The sequence below is a fragment of the Pongo abelii genome, chromosome 6 (assembly GCF_028885655.2).
Source record: "Pongo abelii isolate AG06213 chromosome 6, NHGRI_mPonAbe1-v2.0_pri, whole genome shotgun sequence".
NCBI lineage: Eukaryota > Metazoa > Chordata > Mammalia > Primates > Hominidae > Pongo > Pongo abelii.
Window position 1 is genome coordinate 10,950,120 of NC_071991.2, and position 20,420 is coordinate 10,970,539.

The 20,420-nt window shown below is 47.3% G+C and overlaps 1 non-coding gene across 1 annotated transcript; it reads right to left on the reverse strand.

Moving 5' to 3' along the window:
* Positions 1-17,591: 17,591 nt before the first annotated feature.
* On the reverse strand, positions 17,592-17,695 carry LOC112134561 (U6 spliceosomal RNA). The gene has a single exon (XR_002915962.2). It is a non-coding gene; the product is annotated as a U6 spliceosomal RNA (small nuclear RNA).
* Between the last annotated feature and the right edge of the window lie 2,725 nt (positions 17,696-20,420).

Genomic DNA, 20,420 nt, shown 5'->3' on the forward strand with positions numbered 1-20,420 from the left:
CTCAAGGCATCTGCGCAGTAGCCGCCCTAGGCGGGGAGGCGGGGCCGAGCGAAGCCCGATGTGGGGCACGGGGACCCCACTGGCCAATGAACGACTCAGCTCTGCAGGAGGGGCGGGGCGCGGCGCCGCCTCACGTGGAAGTGAAAGAGAATGTCCATCGCTTTTATCAGATTATTTTATTTTCAGAAGTTGTCATATCGGGTACCAGGCTTAGTACTTGGGTGACGAAACCATCTGTACAACAAACTCCCGTGGCACGAGTTTACCTGTATAACAAACCTGTACGTGTACCCTGAACCTAAAAGTTTTTTTTTTTTTGAGACGGAGTCTCGCTGTCGCCCAGGCTGGAATGCAGTGGCGCGATCTCGGCTCCCTGCAGGCTCCGCCCCCCGGGGTTCACGCCATTCTCCTGCCTCAGCCTCCCGAGTAGCTGGGACTACAGGCGCCCGCTACCTCGCCCGGCTAATTTTTTGTATTTTTGGTAGAGACGGGGTTTCACCGTGTTAGCCAGGATGGTCTTGATCTCCTGACCTCGTGATCCGCCCGCCTCGGCCTCCCAAAGTGCTGGGATGACAGGCGTGAGCCACCGCATCCGGCCTAAAAGTTTTAAAAAAGTACTGATCGGCCGGGCGCGGTGGCTCACGCCTGTCATCCCAGCATTTGGGGAAACCGAGGCAAGCGGATCACGAGGTCAGGAGTTCAAGACAAGCCTGACCAGCATGGAGAAACCCCGTCTCTACTAAAAATACAAAATTAGCCGGGTGTGGTGGCGTATACCTGTAGTCCCAGCTACTCGGGAGGCTGAGGCAGAGAATTGCTTGAAGTCGGGAGGCGGAGGTTGCAGTGAGCTGAGATCGCGCCACTGCACTCCAGCCTGGGCGACAGAGCAAGACTCTGTCTTAATAATAATAATAATAATACATGAAAGAAAAGAATCAAGTATTATAGGTTGGGCACGATGGCTCCTGCCTGTAATCCCAGCACTTTGGGAGGCCAAGGCGGGGGTGCCACTTGAGGCCAGGAGTTTGAGACCAGCCTGGGCAACATAGTGAAACCCTGTCTCTACAAAAAAATTACAAAAAGTAAGCCAGACACGGTGGTGAATGCCTGTAGTCCCAGCTACTCTGGAGGATGAGATGGGAGCATTGCTTGAGCCCAGGAGTTCATGACCGGAGTGAGCAGAGATTGTGCCACCACACTCCAGCCTGGGCAATACAGTGAGACCGTCTCAAGAAAAAAAGAAAGAAAAAGAAAGGAGGGAGGGAGGGAGGGAAGGAAGGAAGGCAGGCAGGGAGAGAGGGAAGGAGGGAAAAGAAAATAAAAGATCAAATAGGCATTAGCATGCTCGCTCCCTTCTTTTTTTTTTTTTTTTTTTTTTTTTGAGACGGAGTCTTGCTCTGTCTTCCAGGCTGGAGTGCAGTGGCGTGATTTCAGCTCACTGCAGCCTCTGCCTCCCAGGTTCAATTGATCTTCCTGCCTCAGCCTTCCAAGTAGCTGGGTTACAGGTGTGCACTACCACGCCCGGCTAATTTTTGTATTTTTAGTAGAGACGGGGTTTCAACATATTGGCCAGGCTGGTCTTGAACCCCTGACCTCAAGTGATCCTCCCGCCTCGGCCTCCCAAAGTGCTGGGATTACAGGCAAGAGCCACCGTGCCCAGCCAGCATGCTCCCTTTTTGCTAAGCTACACAAGGGAGTCCAGATGTATTCATTCATTCATTCAGCTGTTCATTTAGCAAATATTTATCCAATATGTGCAAATTATTGGTAGAAAAATGAGTCTAGAGTTGACTCAGGTCAGCTAAGGACAGCATTCCTACTCTACCCGCTACCTCATGTTCTAAAAGGTAACAGTTACAATTGTTATTTTTGATGGTGTCACCAGCATACTTAATGGCTTTATGCAGTTTTTTGTTGTTGTTTTTTGTGGTGGTGGTGTTTTGTTTTTTTTTTGAGATGGAGTCTCGCTCTGTCGCCCAGGCTGGAGTGCAGTGGCGTGATCTTGTCTCACTGCAACCTCCTCCTCCCGGGTTCAAGCGATTCTCCTTCCTCAGCCTCCTGAGTAGCTCTGATTACAGGTGCATGCCACCAGGTGCAGCTAATTTTTGTATTTTTGTAAAGATAGAGTTTCACCATGTTGGTCAGGCTGGTCTCAAACTCCTGACCTCATGATCCACCCACCTCGGCCCCCCAAAGTGTTGGGATCACAGGTGTGAGCCACCGCGACAGGCCTCTTTTTTTTTTTTTTTTTTTTTTTGAGACAGGGTCTTGCTCTGTCGCCCAGGCTGGAGTGCAGTGGCCCGATCACAGCCCACTGCAGATTCCACCTCCCAGGTTCAAGCAATCTTTCCGCCTTGGCCTCCTAAAGTGCTGGGATTCCAGGTGTGAGTCACTGTGCCTGGCCCAGAATTTAATTTATCATTGCAATGATGTAGAGATGTGGTTGCAGTAGAAACGGTTTAGGAGGATTTAGCTCCCCGTAATCCTCATTAGCTTTCCCTTCCCAAAACCACCCCAAGTAATTAGATTATGGTCTTACCGATATCTGAATGCTTAGGGTATAGACACATCCCCTTTCAACTACACTACTACCCCCAAGTCCCTCCTCTATAGCTATTCTAGAACTTCCACTGGTCTGCTCCCCTTTTTCCTCCATATCCTAGTTCCAAGTTTGTAAGTATCTAAGACACCCCATATTAGTCAGATGTTTCAAGGCGATCACAAAGGAAACCTTGACAAGTTATCACCAAGAAATAGATCTGCAGTCTGGGCAACATAATGAGACTGTCTCTACAAAATATTAAAGAATCACCCAGGTGTGGTGGCGTGTGCCTGTAGTCCCAGCTACTCAAAAGGCTGAGGTGGGAGGATTGCATGAGCCCAGGAGTTTCAGGCTGCAGTGAGCTATGATTGCACCATTGCACTCAGTCTGGGTGACTGAGCAAGACCCTTTCTCAAGAAGAAGGAGAAGTTGGCTGGGTGCAGTGGCTCATGCCTGTAATCCCAACACTTTGGGAGGCCAAGGTAGGTGGCTTACCTGAGGTCAGGAGTTCGAGACCAGCCCGGCCAACATGGTGAAACCCCATCTTTACTAAAAATACAAAACTTAGCTGGGCATGGTGGCACATGCCTGTAATCCCAGCTACTCTGGAGGCTGAGGCAGGAGAATTGCTCGAACCGGGGAGGCAGAGGTTGCAGTGAGCCGAGATCACCCCACTGCACTCCAGCCTGGGCAACAGAGTGAGACTCCGTCTCTGAATAAATAAATAAACAAACAAAAATTAGCTGGGCGTGGTGGCGGGCGCCTGTAGTCCCAGCTACTCTGGAGGCTGAGGCAGGAGAATCACTTGAGCCTGGGAGGTGGTGGTTGCAGTGAGCCGAGATCGTGCCACTGCACTCCAGCATGGGGCGACAGAGTGAGACTCCATCTCAAAAAAAGAAGAAAAAGAAGAAATCAGTCTTCAGTAAAATCAACTGATCAGCACCACAAGAATAAACATGATAAGCATATCTGTTAACCAGAAAACTCAAAACTATTTTCACAGGATGTCTGTACATCACCTTATATTCAATACACAAATATTTTCTGTTGTTTACTCTGGAGTAAAGTTGCTATTAAAGACAAATCTCATCATACTATACTGATACTCAGAAGGACTTTTCCCCTTAAGCTTGCGTCTAAAACTCCATGGATATCCAATCAATAGCTTCCTTTTTCATTGAACAGGGAATTGGTGATATTTACATTTTCTACTGTTTCTACATGTGAGACTGGGAATGAGAAGATGCCGAATGGAAAGGAGGAATGTTTTGCAGAAGTGAAATCACTCCCTGGATGTGACTCACGCCCATAATCTAATCCCAGCTCTTTGGGATGCTGAGGCAGCAGGATCGCTTGAGCTCAGGAGTTCCAGACCTGCCTGGGCAACATAGCAAGACTCCACATCTATTTATGTATTTTAAAAATTGTAGTAGAGAAAAATCCATGACTGTGATAAATGTGGGAAATCCTTCAACCACAATCCAAACTATAAACAAATTTGTGTGTATATATATATACTTTTTTTTTTTTTTTTTTGAGACGGAGTCTCTATCTGTCACCCAGGCTGGGGTGCAGTGGTGCGATCTCGGCTCACTGCAACCTCCACCTCCCGGGTTCAAGCGTTTCTCCTGCCTCAGCCTCCTGAGTAGCAAGCACCACCACGCCTGGCTAATTTTTGTTTTAGTAGAGATGGGGTTTCACCATGCTGGCCAGGCTGGTCTTGACCACCTGACCTTGTGATCCGCCCACCTCGGCCTCCCAAAGTGCTGGGATTACAGGTGTGAGCCACTGCGCCCGACCAATTTTGTATAATTAATACAAGAGAGAAACGTACTTAATGTGGAAAAGCTTTCAGGGAAAATGAAAACTCACTTGGTATATGATAATTTACATTGGTGCGACTACTCACATGTTTGAGTGTTTTGAATATGGGAAGTCTTTTGTTCAAGCCTCACACTGCATTCAGTTTCAGGGAATTCACCTTAGAGAGAAACCAGGTGGCTGGAAAGGGAGTGGAAACATCTTCAGGCAGGCCTCCAGGCTTCTTAGGCACCAGGAATTCACAGCAGAGAGAGAGGCCCTGTGAGTTGGAAGCTTTCAATCAGTGCTCAAACTGGGGGCCACATTGGTTATTCATACCAGGAAACAAACCATACAAGCATAGCACAGGTGGGAATGCATTCTGGAAACATATAAAAGTGGCCGGGCGCGATGGCTCATGCCTGTAATCCCAGCACTTTGGGAGGCTGAGGCGGGTGGATCATGAGGTCAGGAATTCAAGACCAGCCTGGCCAACGTAGCGAAACCCTGTCTCTACTAAAAATACAACAATTAGTCGGGCATGGTGGCACATGGCTGTAATCCCAGCTACTTGGGAGGCTGAGGCAGGAGAATCGCTTGAACCCAGGAGGCAGAGGTTGTGGTGAGCCAAGATCACGCCACTGCACTTCAGCCTAGGCAACAGAGTGAGACTCCATCTCAAAAAAAAAGTGTAAAACTTACTCAAAGCTGAGTGCATTGATTGGTGTGCGCCTGTAGTCCCAGTTGCTCCAGAGGCTGAGGAAGAAAGATTTGCTTGAGTCTAGGATTTCAAGGCCAGCCTGGGCAATAGAGCAAGACCTGTTCCCTTAAAACAAAACAAAGCCAGGTGTGGTGGCTCATGCCTGTAATTCCAACACTTTGGGAGGCCAAGGCAGGCGGATCACTTGAGGCCAGGAGTTAAAGACCAGCCTGGCCAACATGGTGAAACCCTGTCTCTACAAAAAATATGAAAATTAGCCAGGTGTGGTGATGCACACCTGTAATTCCAGCTACTCAGGAGGCTGAGGCACGAGAATCACTTGAACCTGGGAGGGGGAGCTTGCAGTGAGCTAAGATCGTGCCACAGCCTGGGCAATAGAGTGAGATGCCGTCTGAAAACAAAACAAAAAAGAGAGGCTGGGCAAGGTGACTCATGCCTGCAATCTCAGCAGTTTGGGAGGCTGAGGTGGGAAGATCGCTTCAACTCAGGAACTCAAGACCAGCCTGGGCAACATAATGAGGTTCTGTCTCTACAGGAAAAAAAAAAAAAAAAAGGCTGGGCACGGTGGCTCACGCCTGCAATCCCAGCACTTTGGGAGGCCGAGGCAGGCGGATCACCTGAGGTCAGGAGTTCGAGACCAGCCTGGCCAACATGGTGAAGCCCCATCTCTACTAAAAACACAAAAATTAGCCGGGCGTGGTGGCCATGCCTGTAATCCCAGCTACTCAGGAGGCTGAGGCAGGAGAAGCCTGAACCCAGGAGGCGAAGGTTGCAGTGAGCTGAGATCACGCCACTGCACTTTAGCCTGAGCAACAAGAGTGAGACTCCGTCTCAACAAACAAACAATAAAATAGCCATGTGTGGTGGCATGTGCCTGTAGTCCCACCTACTCAGGAGGCTGAGGCGGGAGGATCACTTCAGCCCAGAAGATTGAGGATGTAATGAGCTATGATTGTGCCACTGCACTCCAACTCGGATGACAGAGCCAGATCCTGTCTCAGTAAAACCAAAACAAAACAATCAACTTTTCAGCACCAAATAATTCACATGAGAGAGAAACTCTCTTTGTGCAGCGCATGAAGGAAATTGCTTGGAGGAAGTTCAATCCTTTCTTCTCATCAGATAATTCCTACTGGAGAAAAAACCTTGTAAGTTCAAGCAATGTGGGGAAGTTTTCAGTGGTGATTGAGCCTCATTCATCATCTAACACTTCATGTTGGAAAAAAGCCTCAGGGAATGTGAAGACGATGGAAGAGTTTTCAATCCAAGCTCACCTCTTTTTTTTTTGAGATGAAGTCTCGCTCTGTCACCCAGGCTGGGTGGGGTGTTATGGTGCAATCTCAGCTCACTGCAACTTCCGCCTCCCAGGTTCAAGCTATTCTCCTGCCTCAGCCACCCAAGTAGCTGAGACTACAGGCACGCACAGCCACACCCAACTAATTTTTGTATTTTTAGTACAGACAGGGTTTCACCATGTTTGCCAGGCTGGTCTTGAACTCCTGGCCTCATATGATCCGCCTGCCTCGGCCTCTTAAAGCCCTTGGATTACAGGCGTGAGCCACCACACCCGACCACCAAGCTCACCTCTTATTGGCTATTAGAGAATTCACAGTAAAGAAATGAGCTGGGGAAGCTTTCTGAGGGCACTAAAAGTTTGTTAAACGTCAGAGCATTTATACCAAAGATAAGTTCTGCAGACATGATTTTCACCAGTCTGGGAGGCATGGTGAAACCCCATCTCCACGAAAGATACAAAAATCAGCCAGACATGGTGGTACTTGCCCATGTTCCCAGCTACTTGGGCGACAGAGGCAAGAGGATCGCTTGAGTCCAGGTGTTTGAGACTGCAGTGAGCTATGATCTCACTGCTGCACTCCAAATTGGGCGACAGAGTGAGACTCTGTCTCAAAAAAAAAAAAAAAAAAAGGAAGGAGAGGAGAAGAAAAAATAAGTAACTATTGGGTACTAGGCTTAGTACCAGGGTGATGAAATCATCTGTACAGCAAACCCCCGTGACACGAGTTTGGCTATATAACAAAACTGCACATGTGCCCCTGAGCCTAAAATAAAAGTTTTTAAAAAAGATTTTTAATGTACACAGTTATAAATTATTCTGAAGTTTGTAATCCTCTCCTTTCCAAAACTCTCTTAGTACTTTACACTTCCATAATGCCATGTAGCACATGGTCTTGTATTTTGACTTATGTGAGGTTTTCTCTTATATCATGGGGGGTTTGACACGTATTTATTAAATCTAAGAAGTAATAAATATAGGAAAAAACAGACCTTTAGAAGTCCGGAACTCCATCAAATATTGAAGGAACTTCAAGGACAAGTCACAGTCTTTTTTTTCTTTTTCTGTCTTTTTTTTTTTTTTTTTTTTTTTTTGAGATGGAGTTTCCTTCTATCACCCAGGCTGCAGTGCAGTGGCATGATCTCACTGCAGCCTCCGCCTCCTGGATTCAAGCAATTCTCCTGCCTCAGCCTCCCAAGTAGCTGGGACTACAGGTTCCTGCCACCGCGCCCAGCTAATTTTTGTATTTTTAGTAGAGACGGGGTTTCACTATGTTGGCCAGGCAGGTCTTGAACTCCTGACCACAGGTGATCCATCTGCCTCTGCCTCCCAAAGTACTGAGATTACAGGCGTCAGCCACCACATTTGGCCAATTCTGCATTGTTAAGGATTGATTCAGATGGGTAATGGTGGGGCAACTAGGCTTAAGGTCAAAATTTAATGGAATAATCTTCTTAATGGAATAATCTTCATTTGTAGGGTAAATTGAGGATACCAATGTGATGAAAGATGCTTGTTTGTTTTATATTAAAATCTTAGAATTTTATAGAAGGAAATGATTGAAGACTTTTTTATTATTATTTAAAAATTTTAGGCTGGTCACGGTGGCTCATGCCTGTAATCCCAGCACTTTGGGAGGCCAAGGCGGGAGGATCACTTGAGTTGCTTGAACTCAGTAGTTCGAGACCAGCCTGGGTAAAATGGCAAAACCCACATCTCTACAAAAATTTAAAAAATTAGCCAGGCATGGTGGCATGTGCCTGTAGTCCCAGCTACTTGGGAGGCTAAGGTGGGAGGATTGCTTGAGCCCGGCAAGTGGAGGTTGCAGTGAGCTGAGATTGTGTCACTGCACTCCAGCCTAGGTGACAGAGTGAGACCCTTTCACAGAAAAATAAATAAATAAATAAATTTTAAAAATAGAGATGGAATCTCACTCTGTTCCCTAGGCTGGTCTCAAGCAATCCTTGTGCCTCAGCCTCACAAAGTGCTGGGATCACAGGCATGAGCCACCACACCTGGCCAGTTCCACAATTCCACATTGTTTTGTTTTTGAGGTCGCCCAGGTCGGAGTGCAGTGGTGTGAGCATGGCTCACTGCAGCCTCCATCCACCTCCTGGGCTCAAGTTATCCTCCCACCTCAGCCTCCCAAGTAGGTGGAACTACAGGCACGTGCCACCACGCCCAGCTAATTTCCTTGATTTTTTTTTGTAGAGAGGAGGTCTCACTATGTTGCCCAGGCTGGTGTCAAACTCCTGGGCTCAAGCGATCCGCCCACCTTGGCCTCCCAAAGTGCTGGGATTACAGGCATGAGCCACCACATTTGGCCAACTTTGCATTGTTTTGTTGTTTCATTTTGGTTTGTTTTTGAGGCAGAATCTTATTCTGTCTACCAGGCTGGAGTGCAGTGGTGTGATCTTGGCTCACTGCAACCTCTGCTTCCTGGGTTCAAGTGATTCTCCCACCTCAGCCTCCCAGGTAGCTGGGATTACAGGCATATGCCAACACGCCCAGCTAATTTTTGTATTCTTAGTAGAGTCGAGGTCTCACTATGTTGCCCAGGGTGGTCTCAAACTCCTGACCTCAAGAGATCCTCCCACTTTGGCCTCCTAAAGTGCTGGGATTACAGGTGCGAGCCACCACACCTGGCCAGTAATTGAAGATCTTCAATTCAGTTGTTCACTTTTTTTTTTTTTGAGACGGAGTCTCACTCTGTTGCCCAGGCTGGAGTGCAATGGTGCGATCTCAGCTCACCACATCCTCCACCTCCTGGGTTCAAGCAATTCTCCTACCTCAGCCTCCCGAGTAACTAGGATTATAGGCATGCGCCACCATGCCTGGCCAATTTTGTATTTTTTGTCGAGATGGGGTTTCTCCATGTTGGTCAGGCTGGTCTCGAACCTGACCTCAGGTGATCCTCCTGCCTCAGCCTCCCATAGTGCTGGGATTACAGGCATGAGCCACAGTGCCTGGACGAGTTGCCCGTTTTTTAATTGGCAAACGTGATCAAAGAGGTTGGGTAATTTTCTCAAAGTGTGGTAGCGGGAATTGAAGCCTTTCTAGGTCTCTTGACTCTATAAATTGTCTGCAGTAATTTTTCTATTCGCTATTATCTTTTTGATATGTGGTAGGTCAACTTCTTTTTTAAAAAGTAATTTTGAGGTAAAATCATCTGTTTCTGGTCAAAAGTCAGGTAGCTAAGTCCTTCATGAAGAGGAATGCCTGCATGAGCTAGATTACTCAAAGCGTTCCAGTATAAAAGACACCCCCTCCCATCTCTTGGAAGCCTTCAAATGCTCGAAAGAATGTTCCAGAAGGCTGGCTGTGACTAGGAGCTGAATAGAGGCTGCTTCCTCTGAAAAATAAGATCACGTCAAGCTGGGCAAATCTGAGAACTATGAACCTTCCTAAATGTCAAAATTGCTAAGGTATTTTTAAAACTCGGAGGCTTTTATTGACTTAACGACTGAGAAGATGAAAGCAGTGGAAAACGTGAAGAAATCACGCTTTTGTTAAGTGTTGAATTGCCGGAGATGTATCTGTGTCATGAACTGAATTGCGTCTCCCAAATTTATATGTTGAAGTCCTAACCTCCAGGACCTTAGAATGTGACTATATTTGGAGATGGGGTCTTTAAAGAAGTTAAGTTAGAACAAGGTCATTGGGGTGGGCCCCCACCCAATCTGACTAGTGTCCTTATAAGAAGGGGAGATGGGGCCAGGTGCAGTGGCTGATGCCTGTAATCCCAGCACTTTGGGAGGCCGAGGCAGGCAGATCATTTGAGGTCAGGAGTTCCAGACCAGCCTGGACAACATGGTGAAACCCCGTCTCTACTAAAAATACAAAAATTAGCTGGGCGTGACGGCACGCACCTGTAGTCCCAGCTACTTGGGAGGCTGAAGCAGAAGAATTGCTTGAGCCCGGTAGGAGGAGGTTGCAGTGAGCCGAGGAGCCGAGATTGAGCCACTGCACTCCAGCCTGGGCGACAGAGGGAGACTCTATCTCAAAGGAAAAAAAAAAAAAAAGAAGAAGAAGAAGGGGAGATGGGGCCGTGCATGGTGGCTCACGCCTGTAATCCCAGTACTTTGGGAGGCTGAGGTGGGGGGAATCACTTGAGGTCAGGAATTGGGATCAGCCTGGGCAACATAGCAACATAGCAAGATCCTGTCTCTCCAAAAAAAAGGTTGTGGGGGGATAGATTAGGACACAAACGTGCACAGAGGAAAGAGGACGTGAACACAGGGAGAAGGTGGCCATCTGCAAGCTAAGGAGAAAGGCCTCAGAGAGAATCAAGCCTGGCGTCACCTTGGCCTCAGCCTCCCAGCCTCCAGAACTATGAGGAAATAGATTTCTGTTGTTTAAACCACCCAGTCTGTGGAACTTTGTTCAGAAAGCCCTAGCAAATTTACTGCAACATGCAAAAGCCGGCTAGCTCAGCCGGGCACGGTGGCTCACGCCTGTAATCCCAGCACTTTGGCAGAGGCGGGCGGATCACCTGAGGCTGGGAGTTTGAGATCAGCCTGAGCAACATGGAGAAACCCCATTTCTACTAAAAATACAAAATTGGCCGGGCGTGGCAGCACATGCCTGTAATTCCAGCTACTTGGAAGGCTGAGGCAGGAGAATCGCTTGAGCCGGGGAGGCGGAGGTTGCGATGAGCCGAGATCACACCATTGCACTCCAGCCTGGGCAACAAGAGCAAAACTCAGTCTCAAAAAAAAAAAAAAAAAAAAAAAAAGTCAGCTAGCTCATGTCTTTTTTTTATTTTTGAGACAGGATCTTGTTATGTTGACCAGTTTGAAGTGTGGTGGTACAATCATAGCTCACTGCAGCCTTGACCTCCTGGGCTCAAGGGATCCTCCCGTCTCAGCCTCCAGAGTAGCTGGGACCACAGGCATGCACCAACATGCCTGGATAATTTTTATATTTTTTGTAGAGATGGGGTCTCTTTATGTTTCCCAGGCTGGTCTCGAACTCCTGGCCTCAAACAATCCTCCTGCCTCAACTTCCCGAAGTGCTGGGATTACAGGCATAAGCCACCACGCCTGGCCTCATGGTACTGAAACACTCTACAGAGTACTGGTAAGTACACAATACAATTTTCCTTTAGATTCAGTTTTTCTATCCCAGAACTTGCTGAATGTGATTCCCAGGCAAGCCTTGTGCATTCCTGGACTGTTTCCGCCATGCATTCTGAGTGTGGGATGCAGAAACAGCTTTTCAGATACTAGTGCTTTATGAACTCCCAAAAGGCACAAAGAAAAAGGTCTTTGGTCCAGGCACAGTGGCTCACACCTATAATCCCAGCACTTTGGGGGACCGAAGCAGGCAGATCACTTGAGGTCAGAAGTTGGATACCAACCTGGCCAACAAGGAAAAACCCCGTCTCTACTAAAAATACAAACATTAGCCGGGCAATATGGCAGGCCCCTGTAATCCCAGTTACTTGAGAAGCTGAGGCAGGAGAATCACTTGAACCCAGGAGGCGGAGGTTGCAGTGAGCAGAGATCGCACCACTGCACTCCAGCCTGGGCGACAGAGCAAGACTCAGTCTCAAAAAAAAAAAGAAAAAGAAAAAAGAAAGAAAGAAAGGAGGAAGGAAGGGAGGGAGGGAGGGAAAAGAAAGAAAAGAAAAAAGAAAAAGGTATTTGTACATTTCTGATCACAGAGGCCCTGAAGATGGATCTGCTGGCCTTTTACTATTCTTAGAAACCTGCTTGGTGTTTGGGAGGAGGGTTGGAGAAGGAGGCAAGAGCTGACCTTCCTCGCCCTGCAGAAGCATGCGGGGGTGGCTGTTCTGTGTTCAGTGAGGCGTCACATGTTTTCCTCCCCTCCTCTGGCCAGGCACTGGTTGTCCCATGTGCCCTTAGCTCTCAGAGCATCCAGCTCTGCCAACCTTGCAGGAAGATCTGGGGGTAGAGGGATTGGGGGAGAATCTTTATTGGGGCCACACACTCTGCAGCCTCATAGGACTGGTGGGGCAGGAGCCAGGGTCCAGTTGACCCTGATGAAAAAGTTTAATGAAGATATGTAGTAGCCCAGCTCTGGTCGGGCGCAAGTGGCTCTCACACCTGCAATCCTAGTGCTTTGGGAGGCTGAGGCAGATGGATTGCTCGAGCCCAGGAATATGAGACCAGCCTGGGCAACATGACGAGACACTCCTCTTTATTTTATTTTATTTTAATTTAATTTTATTATTTATTTATTTATTTATTTTTATTTATTTTTTTTTTGAGACTGAATTTCATTCTTGTCGCCCACGCTGGAGTGCAATGGCGCGATCTCGGCTCACTGCAACCTCCGCCTCCCAGGTTCAAACAATTCTCTGGCCTCAGCCTTCCGAGTATCTGAGTAGCTGGGATTATAGGCATGTGGCACCACGCCCGGCTAATTTTTATATTTTTAGTAGAAATGGCATTTCACCATGTTGGCCAGGCTGGTCTGGAACTCCTGACCTCAGGTGATCTACCCGCCTTGGCCTCCCATAGTGCTGGGATTACAGGGGTAAGCCACTGTGCCCGGCCGATGCCTCTCTTTATAAAAAATATATAAAATGAGCCCAATGAGGTGCATGCTTGTAGTCCCCGCTACCGAGGAGGCTGAGGTGGGAGAATTTCTTGAGCCTGGGAAGTTGAGGTTGCAGTGAACTGTGATCGTGCTGCTGCACTCCAGCCTGGGGGACAGAGCAAGACCCTGTCACAAACAAAGAAACAAACAAACAAATAAATAAAGCAATTATTATAATATGAAGGTCAAAGTGTTCTTATTCAGTTAGCCTCTCACCAGAGCTTAGTGGAGGGGTCTTCAACTCTAGTCTGCAAGTTAAGGAAAAGTTTTGAAGAGGTAATGGCAGAACTGAGTTTTTTCCTGTTTTTGTTTGTTTTTGAGATGGAATCTCGCTGTGTTCCCCCAGGCTGGAGTACAGTGTTGCAATCATAGCTCACTGTAGCCTGGAACTCCTGGGCTCATGTGATCCTCCCATCTCAGCCTCCCAAGTAGCTGGGACTGCAGGTGCACCACCACACCCAGCTAATTTTTTAACTTTTTTGTAGAGACAGTGTCTTGCTATGTTGCCCAGGCTGGTCTCAACCTCCTGGGCTCAAGTGATACTTTCTCATCGGCCTCCCGCAATGTTGAGATTAGAGGTGTGAGCCACCATGCCCACCCAGGGTGATATTCTGTTTTTTTTGTTGTTTTGTTTTTGAGATGGAGTTTCACTCTTGTCATCCAGGCTGGAGTGCAGTGATACAGTGGTGCAATCTTGGCTCACTGCAACCTCCGCCTCCTGGGTTCAAACGATTCTCGAGATTACAGGCATGAGCCACCGCACCTGGTGTCCATATTTTGGAATATTTTTGATCTGTGGTTGGCTGAATCCATGCTTGGGGAACCTGCAGCTATAAGGGTCAACTGTACTGGCCTCGTCAGTCAGGAAGCAGTCCTTCTTCTGTTTTCTGGAGATTACGTGTAATTGGTGTTGATATTTCTTTAACTATGAGTAGACTTCTCCAGTGAAACTATCTGGGTCTGGAGATACCTTTTTCAAGAGTGGGAGGAAAGAGTTAACACAAGAGGTCTGTTTTCCTCCTTTCTCATTTATCTCTGTAGCCAAGGTGATGGCCGTTGGTCAAACTCTGAAAACCAAACTTCTGGAATATTCACATAGTTACTGGTTCAGATGTTATTCTCCATGGCCAAAACAGTGAGCCCAGATGAACCACGCTGTCAGCAGGTTTAAAGTAAACATAAAGATTCATGATACTTGGCCAGGTGCAGTGGCTCATGCCTGTAATCCCAGAATTTTGGGAGGCCAAGGCGGGTGGGATCGCTTGAGGTTAGGAGTTCAAGACCAGCCTGGCTGGCATGGGAAAAACCTGTCTCTACTGAAAATACAAAAAAATAGCTGGACATGGGGGCGAACGCCTGTAATCTCAGCTACTTGGGAGGCTGGGGCAGGAGGATCACTTGAACCTGGGAGAGAGAGGTTGCAGTGAGCCAAGATCACACCACTGCACTCCAGCCTTGGTGACAGAGCGAGACTCCGTCTCAAAAAAAAAAGAAGAAGAAGAAGAAGAAGAAGCTACAGTAAGTTATGATCATGCCACTGCACTCCAGCCTGGGTGACATAGTGAGACCCCATTTCTAAAAAAAAAGAAAAAAAGATTCATGATGCCCAACCTGTGGTTAAGGGCTGTGTTTGGTCACATGGCAGGAATGTCGCCCAGGCTGGAGTGCAATGGTGCAATCTCAGCTCACTGCAACCTCCGCCTCCTGGGTACAAGCGATCCTCCCACCTCAGTCTCCTGAGTAGCTGGGATTGCAGACGTATGCCACTACACCTGGCTAATTTTTTTATATTTTTAGTAGAAATGGGGTTTCACCATGTTGGCCAGGCTGCTCTCGACCTCCTGACCTCAGGTGATCTGCCCTCCTCAGCCTCCCAAAGTGCTAGGATCACAGGCACGAGCCATCACACCCAGCCCACAAATGTTTTATTTATTTATTTATTTTTTCCAGATGGAGTCTCACTCTTGTCACCTAGGCCGGAGCACAGTGGCGCGACCTTGGCTCACTGCAACCTCTGCCTCCCGGGTTCACGTGATTCTTCTGTCTCAGCCTCCCGAGTAGCTGGGATTACAGGCGCCCACCACCATGCCTGGCTAATTTTTTTTTTTTTTTTTTTTTTTTGAGATGGAGTCTTGCTCTGTCGCCCAGGCTGGAGTGCAGTGGGATGATCACAGCTCACTGTAAGCTCCACCTCCCGGGTTCATGCCATTCTCCTGCCTCAGCCTCCCAAGTAGCTGGGACTATAGGTGCCTGCCACCACGCCCGGCTAATTTGTTTTTGTATTTTTAGTAGAGACGGGGTTTCACCATGTTAGCCGGGATGGTCTCGATCTCCTGACCTCGTGATCCGCCCGCCTCGGCCTCCCAAAGTGCTGGGATTACAGGCGTGAGCCACCGCCCCCGGCCCCGGCTAGTATTTTTGTATTTTTAGTAGAGACAGTGTTTCACCATATTGGCCAGGTTGGTCTCAATCTCCTGACCTCAGGTGATCCGCCTGCCTTGGGCTCCCAAAGTGCTGGGATTACAGGCGTGAGCTACCACACCCAGCCTAATTTTTTTTTTTCTTTTTAATAAAGACGAGGTCTCACCATGTTGCCCAGGCTGGTCTCAAACTCCCGGACTCAAGCAATCCTCCCACCTCGGCCTCCCAAAGTGCTGGGATTACAGGGGTGAGCCACTGCAACTGGCCTAACCACACAAATTTTGACACCAGAACTCAAGTGGGATTTCCTGGGCAAGGACATCTCACACAAGTCCTTGCAGTTTGCTCCTGGAAAAGATATGTCTGTATGTTCCTGCAGAGACAGGATAAAGAAGTGTGCACTTGACCTCTCCAGCCTTCATCTATTAATACCCTTTTTCCTGCTGTTCTTGTATTGTATCCTCCGCTGTAATATATCTTCATCTAGAGCATAACTTTATCTGCAGTCACGTGGGTCCTTCCAGGGAATCACCAAACTAGCTGTATGTGACCACAAAGACAAGAAATTGTTTTATTAAAACTATGAATTCAAGGCCAGGTGCGGTGGCTCATGCCTATAATCCTAACACTTTGGGAGGCTGAGGTGGGTGGATCACCTGAAGTCAGGAGTTTGAGACCAGCCTGGTCAACATGGTGAAACCCTGTCTCTACTAAAAATACAAAAAATTAGGATTACAGGTGGTGGGCTCCTGTAATCCCAGCTACTCAGGAGGGTGAGGTGGGAGAATCGCTTGAACCTGGATGGCAGAGGTTGCAGTGAGCCAAGATTGCACCACTGCACTCCAGCCTGGGTGGTGCAGTGAGTCACCATCTCAAAAAAAAAAAAAAGGGAATTCAGCTGGGCATGGTGGCTCACACCTGTAATCGTAACACTTTGGGAGGCAAGGCAAGTGGATTGCTTGACCCCAGGAGTTGGAGGTCAGCCTGGGCAACTTGGCAAAACCCCATGTCTACAAAAAATTAAAAAATTAGCTGAGTGTGGTGGCGGGCACCTGTAGTCCCAGCTATTCAGGAGGCTGAGGTGGGAGGATCGCCTAAGCCCAGGAAGTCAAGGCTGTGGAGAGCCGTGATTATGCCACTGCACTCCAGTGTGGGTGACAAAGTGAGACGCAATCTTGAAATACAATAAAATAAAAAACCATGAATTCCATTTTTAAAATTGTTACAAGACTTTAAAAATGATGTTTCATATTGAGTGTTTTTTGGTACTTTGTAGTTTTCAAGGAATTGGTCCATTTCTTCCAGCTTGTTGGATTTATATGGGTAGAGTTGTTTGGTATCCTTACTATCCTTTTATTAGTTTTTTGGGGTTTTTTTTTTTTTTTTTTTGAGATGGAGTCTCGCTCTGTAACCCAGGATGGAATACAATGGTGCAATTTTAGCTCACTGCAACCTCTGCCTTCCTGAAGCAATTCTAGTGCCTTGGCCTCCCGAGTACCTGGGATTACAGGCGTGAACCACCACACCCAGCTAATTTTAGTATTTTTAGTAGAGACAGGGTTTCACCATGTTGGCCAGGCTAGTCTCGAATTCCTGACCTCAGATGATCCACCCACCTCGGCCTCCCAAAGTGCTGGGATTACACGCATGAGCCATTGCACCTGGCCTTGTTTTTTTTGTTTTGTTTTGTTTTGTTTTGTTTCGTTTTAAGGTTTTGAGATGTAGTTTCGCTCTTGTTGCCCAGGCTAGAGTGCCGTGGCACGGATCTCGGCTTACTACAATCTCCGCCTCCCAGGTTCAAGCGATTCTCCTACCTCAGCCTCCCGAGTAGCTGGGAGTACAGGCATGTACCACCTCGCCCGGCCCTCTTTTTTAAAGACAGAGTCTCATTCTGTTGCCCAGGCTGGTGTGGAGTGACATGATCTCAGCTCATTGCAGCGTCTGCCTCCCAGACTCAAGTGATCCTCCCACCTCCAGCCTCCCGAGTAGCTGGGACTAAAGGCATGTACCACCATGCCTGGCTAAGTTTTGTATTTTTATTTTTATTTATTTATTGTTTCACGAGGGCTACAGCGGCAGGTGGCAAGGTACCACGCCTGAGTGGAGATGGTGAGATTGTTCTCCAATCGCCAACCTCAATGGTGCAACGGGAGATGGACGTGGGAAGGCTATGACGTCACGGGCCCTGTGAGTTATGGCAGGATACCGGGAAGGGAAGCAAAGCAAGGTAACGGGCAGTGGACTATAGCAAGAATATGGAATGCATCATGAATTTGTGTGCCATCCTTGCGCTGGGGCCATGCTAATCTCTGCATCGTTCCAATTTTAGTACATGTGCTGCCGAAGCGAGCACAAGTTTTGTATTTTTTGTGGAGACAGGGTCTTGCCGTGTCACCGAGGCTGGTCGCAAACTCCTGAATTGAAGTGATTCGACCACCTCAGCCTCCCAGAGTGCTGGGATTACAGGCATGATTCACAGCACTTACCCTCAAATGGAAATTTTAAAACAAAAATACAACAAAAATTTAAAACTCACTAGATGGACTCAGTAACAATATGAAGGTGAGGAAGAATCAGTAGACAAAGGTGGATTGATAGAAAGCACTCAAACTGGCCAGTCACAGTGGCTCATGCCTGCAATCCCAGCACTTTGGGAGGCCAAGGTGGGTGAATCATTTGAGGTCAAGAGTTCAAGACCAGCCTGGCCAACATGGCAAAACCCCGTCTCTAGTAAAAATGCAAAATTAGCTGGGTGTGGTGGTATGCGCCTGTAATCCCAGCTACTCGGAAGGCTGAGGCAGGAGGATTGCTTCAACCTGGGAGGTGGAGGTTGTGGTAAGCCAAGGTTGCACCATTGCACTCCAGCCTGGGCAACAAGAGCAAAAAAAAAAGAAAAAAAAAAGAACCGAAACTGAGTCTGGGCACAGTGACTCACGTCTCTAATCCCAGAACTTTAGAAGGCAGAGGTGGGTGGATCACCTGAGGTCAGGAGGTTGGGACCAGCCTGGCCAACATGGTGAAACGCCATCTCCACTAAAAATACAAAAATTAGCCAGGTTTGGTGGTGAATGCTTGTAATTCCAGCTACTCGGGAAGCTGAGGCAGGAGAATTGCTTGAACCTGGGAGGCAGAGGTTGCAGTGAGCCGAGATCGTATCACTGCACTCCAGCCTGGGCAACAGAGCAAGACTGCGTCTCAAAAAACAAAAAAAAAAAAGAAGGAAAGAAAAGAAAAAGATCAATGGGATTACTTGGCGTGTTTCTGTTTCTTTCAGGGAGATTTATCTGAAGAAAGAGAAAGGATTATTTTAGTTTTCTCTGAAAAGCTTATTTTGAAAAGAGCCCTAGATCTTATACATAATTTCCTCATGATTCTCCAGAATTCTAAAAGGGAAGCACATTGTTAATGTTACATATTTTTTTCATAGGGCTATTTTTAGACTGGACAGAATAGCAGAATAGTTTGTGTTTTGTGTGGACTTCAGAGTACATTGAAGCCTGTAAAATAACCACTCTTGTTACACATCTATATCCAAAGTCATATGACTCCAAGCATAGTATGACCCTTGTATATTACTAAAGACTACCCTATTGTTATGTTTTTGCCTTTTTTTTTTTTTTTTTTTTGAGACGGAGCTTCGCTCTTGTTGCCCAGGCTGGAGTGCAGTGGCATGATCTCGGCTCACTGCAACCTCCGCCTCCCGGTTCAAGCGATTCTCCTGCTTCAGCCTCCCAAGTAACTGGGACTACAGGAGAGTGCCACCATGCCTGGCTAATTTTTGGATTTTTAGTAGAGACAGGGTTTCACCATATTGGTCAGGCTGGTCTTCAACTCCTGACCTCAGATGATCCTCCCGCCTCAGCCTCCCAAAGTTCTGGGATTATAGGCGTGAGCCACCACACCTGGCCATGTTTTTGCTTTTATGATGTGTTTATTATAATTAGAATTCGATGCTGCTGCAGGATATGAGTAATTATTAAGAGAAAATATGACTTTTTAACAAAGCAGTTCCAGGAATACATTGTAGAGAAAAAAGATGACTGCTTAAAATAGGGCTATTGTTAAAATGTTATCTATATTAAGGAACCTTCGTGAGATCCCCGACATCATTGTGAACACAACCTTTTGTGATTATGTTACATGATTTTTCTTTCATCCTTTTTCATTTTATCTAAGTTCTTGGCCATGCAGACACAACTGACAACACTTAACTCATCTTGAAGACATTTTTCAATCTCTCAGTGACTACTAACTCTAACATATCTATCTTGTTTTTACCACAGCATTTTGAAAAATCAGAGTAGGCTGGGCGCAGTGGCTCACGCCTGTAATCCCAGCACTTTAGGGGGCTGAGGGGGGAAGATCTCCTGAGGTCAAGAGTTCGAGACCAGACTGGCGAACACAGTGAATCCCCATCTTTACTAAAAATACAAAAATTAGCCGGGCATGGTGGCGGGTGCCTATAGTCCAAGCTACTCAGGAGGCTGAGGCAGGAGAATCGCTTGAACAACCTGGGAGGTGGGGTTTACAGTGAGCCGACATCACACCATTGCAATCCAGCCTAGGTGACAGAGCAAGACTGTCTCAAAATAAAAATAAATAAAGAAAGAAAGAAAACAAAAATCTGATTAATAGGGAAAATCTATATATATATTTAGAAAAAAAATGCTTTTCAGGGCTGGGCACAGTGGCTCACGCCTGCAATCCCAGCACTTTGGGAGGCTGAGGCAGGAGGATCACCTGAGGCCGGGAGTTCGAGACCAACCTGACCAACATGGAGAAACCCTGTCTCTACTAAAAATACAAAAGTAACTGGGAGTGGTGGTGCATGCCTGTAATCTACTTGGGAAGGCTGAGGCAGGAGAATCGCTTTAACCTGGGAGGCGGACATTGTGGTGAGCCGAGATCGCGCCATTGCACTCCAGCCTGGGCAACAAGAGCGAAACTCCATCTCAAAGAAAAAGAAAAAATGCTTTTCAAAATTTTGCATTTCTGACAACTAGATGTCCCCACCTGCCAACCAGTCTTGTGGCCCCCACCCAGGATCTGACTCAGCCCAAGAGGACAGCTTTAATTCC